Genomic DNA, 6,481 nt, shown 5'->3' with positions numbered 1-6,481 from the left:
CACCTGGGTATTCTAGTGATTGCCTGCTTTTTTTATGGACCTCCACCCAGGCTCAAAGGGATCATGAGATTATTCATGCTAGAAACTTTCGTGTGCAACCACAAGCTACTATGGGCTCTAGCATAGTTGATTAAGTCATGCGAACTCTTACAGTGGTAGACTAGCAGATGTAGGGGAAAGTAGGTGTAACTGTCTACCCGATCGTAAGGTGCTAGCGCTTCTGAAAAACTATGTCTCGGTCATCCATTTCTCAAACACCATGTAGTGCGAGAAATCTAACGGAGGAGATCGGGTATTGTGGGGAAAAGTGCGCAAACCTCTGCAGAGTGTATAAACTAACCATGGTTAGTCGTGTCCCCGGTTATGGACGTTTTGTGTATCTAGTTCTTGGATTATCATGTGAATCTCATCATGTTACTTTAATTTAATTTGTTGGGTTTAATGATGATGCTTAATTGGGATTGAGAGGGTGTCTACCTTCTCAATGTTTAACAACCACCATGATAGTTAAATAAAATTTATTCCTTTGTAGTAGGGAAAATTTGGCTTTACGCAAAACTGTAACCATAGAGCTTTCCACCAGCAATATATGCATGTAGTATAGCATATTTCTGTTCATTACTCTCTATGTGTTACATTGCCAGCATATTCCATGTGCTGACCCGTTTTCGGGCTGCAACGTTCATATTGCAGACTTTTCAGATGACGAGTAAGGTACTTAAGGTCGTGGTCTTATACTCAGTGATGCCGTTGGAGTTGATGGACTCACTTATCTTCCAAGACTTCCGTTGTTATCGTTTTTAGATGGCCTTAAGCCATATTTATTGTAATAGTTCTCTTTTGAGACATTCGATGTAATAAGTGTGTGATTGCTACTCTGTTATAAATCCTTCAAGTACTATGTGTGTCAGCATTACTGATCCAGGGATGACACTAAAGCACAGAGATCGGACTGTTTGAGGTGTGGTCGCTACAAGATGGTATCAAAGCACACGTTGACTGTAGGACACAACCACTAAGCTAAAAGCCCTAGATCACTACTCACTCTTCTCATTTCTGACTCCTCATCTTTTCTACTCTTTTAGGATGGCGGATGCAAGGAACAAGTTCACGCTATCGGATGAAAATACACCCTTTGGACGCCACTTGTAGGAGGTCACTAAGTATCTGAACATTGGAGTACCAAGCTTCATGGGGACCTACAACTCCACTTTACCAGAAGAGGAGCGTTGGATGATTCAAGTTCAAGTTCCAGGAAGGACGTTCATGCCCGTCACTGAGCCCATAGAGTTTTCCTTCGATGCAGCAACCTGGAGTCTAGGAAAGAGCATGGCAGCCCACATCACAATGGGACACATTGGAGAAGTTTATCACAAGGATCTCAAGGATACTATTTACCAGATTTGTGGGCGCCGAGATGAGCAATGGGAGATGATCAACACCAGGAAGGATAGATCAATTGCAGCTTTCATTCAGGAGTTAAACCAGCACATTCGATGCCAGGAGAACCAGATGTGCGCAGGAATGATAGATCTGAAGAAGGCTACGACCAAGATCATGGAATTGGAGGAAGAACTCAAGTCTACACGCGATGGATATGAGGAGGAAATAGCAACACTCGTGGAGAAGAACGATGATCTGAAGAAGAAGCTGAAAGTATTCATGGGATTCCCCGCGACCGGAGGAGATGATGATGATTGCATTTGTCCAGAGACCTACATCATCATCGACGACACCGACTCGGACCCAGACGATAGCGATGATGACTATGTTGATGAAGTTGGAGCAGATATCATGGAGTCTTCAACGGAGCAGTTTTTCTAGTTGACCGCCATAACAGTAGTAGTATTCCCCCATGAATCTAGTATAGTCCAAGCACTTTTGTAACGATAGTTAGACCGTTGTATGCCCTTATTTGATTGAATGAAGTGATATTGTTTGCATTTTGTCTCATGTGCATATGGGTAGTGTTTTCTCTCTAGACCTTATTCTCTTCTATATTCTCATCTTTTCTAAACCCTCAGATGCCTCCGAGACGTGACAATGGATTTGCTTTCCCACCGGAGCTCACTTAGTTGATCCAGTAGCAGAATGCGTTGATGCAGTTACTAGTCCAGAATCAGAATCAGGGGAAAAACAATAACAACCCACCACCTCCACCACTTATTGATCACTTAACCCGTTTCCTTAGACTGAATCCGCCGGGGTTCTCCAGTAGCACTGAGCCGATAGTTGCAGATGATTGGCTCCGCAAGACAGGAAGGGAGTTGACCACTGTAGGATGCACAGATGCGGAAAAGGTGCGTTTTTCCGCACATCAGCTTGATGGCCCCACAGCATCATGGTGGGAGAATTTCACAGCCACTTATCCTATCGACACTGTCACATGGGATCAATTTTGGCAGGCTTGCCGTACTGCCCATGTTTCAGCAGGAGCTATGGCCATGAAGAAGCGTGAGTTTCACAACTTGCGCCAAAGAGGACGGACAGTTGGCCAGTATGTGGATGACTTTAGTAAGCTAGCACGTTATGCCCCAGATGACGTTGCTACGGATGCAGCTAAGCATGAGAAGTTTCTGGAAGGACTGAATGATGAGCTGAGCATGCAGTTGATGGTAGCAACTTTCAACAACTACTAGGAGTTGGTAGATAGAGCTCTTATGATTGAAGGGAAGCAGCAGCAGATTGACAACCGCAAGAGGAAGTATGGACAAGGGAAGTACAATTCTGGAGCTCCGCAGAAGCAACGCTTTACCCCAAAATCAGGAGGACATTTTCAGCATACCCATGGAGGAGGGAGTTCGAATAATCATAGTGGCCCCAAGAATGGTAATGGGAATGGAGGAAGTAACAGCCAGAACCATACCAACCCATCAACCCCAGCCAAGAGAGACCTGAGCCAAGTCACTTGCTATAAGTGTCAGAAGACTGGACATTATGCCAATGAATGTCCTAAAGCCCAAAATGGAAATGGCAATGGAAGCTCTGGGAAGAAGCCGAACGCTTTCAACAGGGGACAGGTGAACCACGTTAACGTGGAGGAGGTTGAAGCCCAACCAGATGTAGTAATAGGTAAGTTTTTGGTTAAGTCATTTACTGCAAACGTTCTTTTTGATACTGGTGCATCGCATTCATACATATCAAGGGGATTTGTGGATAAGTATAAACTGCCCACCAAAGTTCTTAGCACACCTATGTTAGTAAGCTCACTAGGAGCGGAGTATATGGCCAGTCGAGGATGTTTTCAAGTGCCATTGAGTATAGGTAGGCATGTTTCCCCTCGGATTTAATCATTTTGGAATCGCAAGGTTTGGATGTGATTCTAGGTATGGATTGGCTATCGATGTATGGAGGAAACATCGATTGCGCTAGTAAGTCGATTTTGCTTACCACCCCGGAAGGGAGAAGGATTAAGTATGTATCGCGGCATGAGCCGAAGAGGACACAAGTAAATTCCTTATCAGGAGTTGTGCAGGAGGGAAGAGTTGTTTCATATGCCTCACGACAGCTTAAACCTCATGAGTTGAATTATGCTACACATGATTTGGAGTTAGCAGCCGTAGTGCACGCATTGAAGACTTGGAGACATTTTCTCATCGGAAATCATTGTGAGGTGTACACGGATCACAAGAGTTTGAAGTACATCTTCACACAGAAGGAGTTGAATCTCAGGCAAAGGAGATGGTTGGAGCTCATCAAAGATTATGATATGAGATTGCATTATCACCCCGGAAAGCCTAACGTAGTAGCTGATGCGTTGAGCCGCAAGAGCCATGTCAACACACTCTTGACCGGAGAGTTACCGAAGGAGTTAGCCGAGGACCTTCGCGAGCTATGTTTGGAGATAGTTCCGGGAGGCTATGTTGCAGCATTGGAGATTCAGTCTACCTTGATGGATAAGATCAGAGAAGCCCAGAAGACTGACAAGGAGACTGCCTCTATAAAGGAGAAGATGAGAAAAGGAAAAGCTAAAGGATTTCGTGAGGATGAGCACGATACCTTATGGTTTGAGGACCGCATATATGTGCCCAATGATCCGGAGATCAGGAAGTTGATTCTGCAAGAGGCCCATGATTCGCCATACTCGATTCACCCAGGAAATACCAAGATGTATTTGGATTTGAAGGACACTTTCTGGTGGACCGTAATGAAGAAAGACATTGCGGAATATGTAGCAGTTTGTGATGTATGTCAAAGAGTGAAGGTAGAGCATCAGAAGCCAGCAGGATTGTTACAGCCATTGCTGATACCCAAATGGAAGTGGGATAAACTAGGCATGGATTTTATCACTAGATTGCCCAGGACTTGTTCAGGCTATGACTCGATTTGGGTTGTAGTTGATCGTTTGACAAAGGTAGCTCATTTCATCCCAGTGAAGACCACTTACACCAGTGCTAAGTTGGCAAAGATATACATGACCAGGATCATATGTCTGCGTCGAGTTACGAGGAGCATTGTATCAGATAGAGGAACCCAGTTTACCTCAAAGTTCTGGAATCAGTTGCACAAAACTTTGGGTACTAGGCTAGAGTTCAGTACAGCTTTTCATCCACACACAGATGGACAGACCGAGAGAGTCAATCAGATTTTGGAGGATATGCTGAGAGCGTGTGCACTAGATTATGGATCTAGTTGGGACGACAATTTGCCATATGCAGAGTTCTCTTACAACAACACTTATCAATCCAGTTTGAAGATGGCCCCTTTTGAAGCCTTGTACGGAAGGAGGTGCAGAACCCCGTTGTTGTGGGATGAAGTTCGAGATCGCCAGTTGTTTGGACCAGATTTGGTTAAGGAGTCTGAACAGAAGGTGAAGTTGATTCGTGATAGGCTCAAGGTAGCCCAGTCCAGGCAGAAGAGCTATGCAGATTCTAAACGCAAGGAGACAGTTTACAAAGTCGGAGACAGAGTTTATCTTCGTGTATCTCCACTTCGAGGAGTTAAGGGAAAGTTAGCGCCATGTTTTGTAGGACCCTACAAAGTTTTGGAGCGTATGGGAGAAGTTGCTTACAAATTGGAATTGCCCGAAGGATTGTCAGGAGTTCATGACGTGTTCCATGTTTCCCAGTTGAAGAAGTGCCACGCAGAGATGGCTGGTATACCGCTGAGAGATACAGTGCCGCTGGAAGCGATTCAGTTGGATAGTGATTTAGCCTACGAGCAGAAACTAGTCAGGATTCTCGAATATGCCAGCCGAGTCACCCGCAGCAAGGTTATCAAGTTTTGCAAAGTTCAGTCGAGCCACCACACCAAGGATGAAGCCACCTGGGAGAGAGAGGAAGAACTACAGAAGGACCACCCTCACCTATTTTCTAGCCAACCCGAATCTCGAGGGTGAGATTCATCTTAAGGGGGGTAGGTTTGTAACAACCCAAATTTTCAATTTGGAATATTATACATTAGATCATATCATATTTTATTGCTTCTTGGCTTGATCTTAGAAATTCTACGCAACTCAAGGACCCTCGGAGAGAGTTGGGAATTTCGTTATTTTCATATTTGAGTTTTCTCAAATTTTGAAAATAGGATCATTTGATTTTATTTATTTTATCTTCAATTATTTCGATTATAAAAATTTGAGAGAGGGAATAAAATGACTTTCCCAAAATAAAGAAATATTGAGGATTTAATAATGAAATCAAATAAGATTTTATTTCGGAGTTTTTGGCTATTTTATTTGAATTTAGGAAAATTGCACGTTTTTCAAAACGGCATTTTAGGGCCAAGAAAATGTTCATCTCATTCTAAATATTTTATTTAGACGGTGAAAATTTATTTTGGCATTTTTAGAATTTTATTTTATTTTCTAGAATTTTTCTTAGTTTCGGCAGAATTGTTTTTAAGAAAACTTCCAGCGCCCGACTGGGCCGAGGCCCAGCCGAGCCGGCCCACACCCCGCGTCACCGTCTCCCTCCTTGAGACCGCGCGCCGCCGCCGCTGACTCGGACAGGAGTCCGAGCCGGACTCCTCCACCCCGCCGCCTTGACCCCTCCTCCAAGCCACCCCCTCCACCTCCTTAAATACACCCCAAGCCCGCCGCCTCACCCCGTCCCGCCCCGCCGCCGAAGCCGACGCCACCGCAAAGCCCGCCGCCGCTGCAGCCGCCCCACGCCGCCGGATTCCGATGAGGTAGCCTCCATTCGCCGCCGTCGGTTTTTTTAGAAAACTGATTCGGTTTTTTTAAGAAACCCTAATTCTTTTTTTTTAGATCGGTTCACCGGTTTTCTCGGTTTTATCTATTTAACGGATGTTGGTTTGTACGTTTGTTTTAACGAATGGTTTTCGCCGTTAGCCACAGACAACGAACGTTCATTCGTTAGCCTGTTCGTCAGTTTTTCTTTTTCTCGGATTTTCCGCGATTATTTCTGACCGTGATTTCTGATCCGATTTTCGTTCTAGTATAATTTTTCGCTCGTTTATCGGAATCAGGCGATTCAAGCGCCTAGAGTTTCGTCTCGAAACCCTCTTTCCGTTTAACCAA

Source organism: Triticum aestivum, chromosome 7B, assembly GCF_018294505.1.
Source record: "Triticum aestivum cultivar Chinese Spring chromosome 7B, IWGSC CS RefSeq v2.1, whole genome shotgun sequence".
In the NCBI taxonomy this organism is placed as follows: Eukaryota; Viridiplantae; Streptophyta; class Magnoliopsida; order Poales; family Poaceae; genus Triticum; species Triticum aestivum.
Note: the sequence above shows the minus strand (reverse complement) of the source record.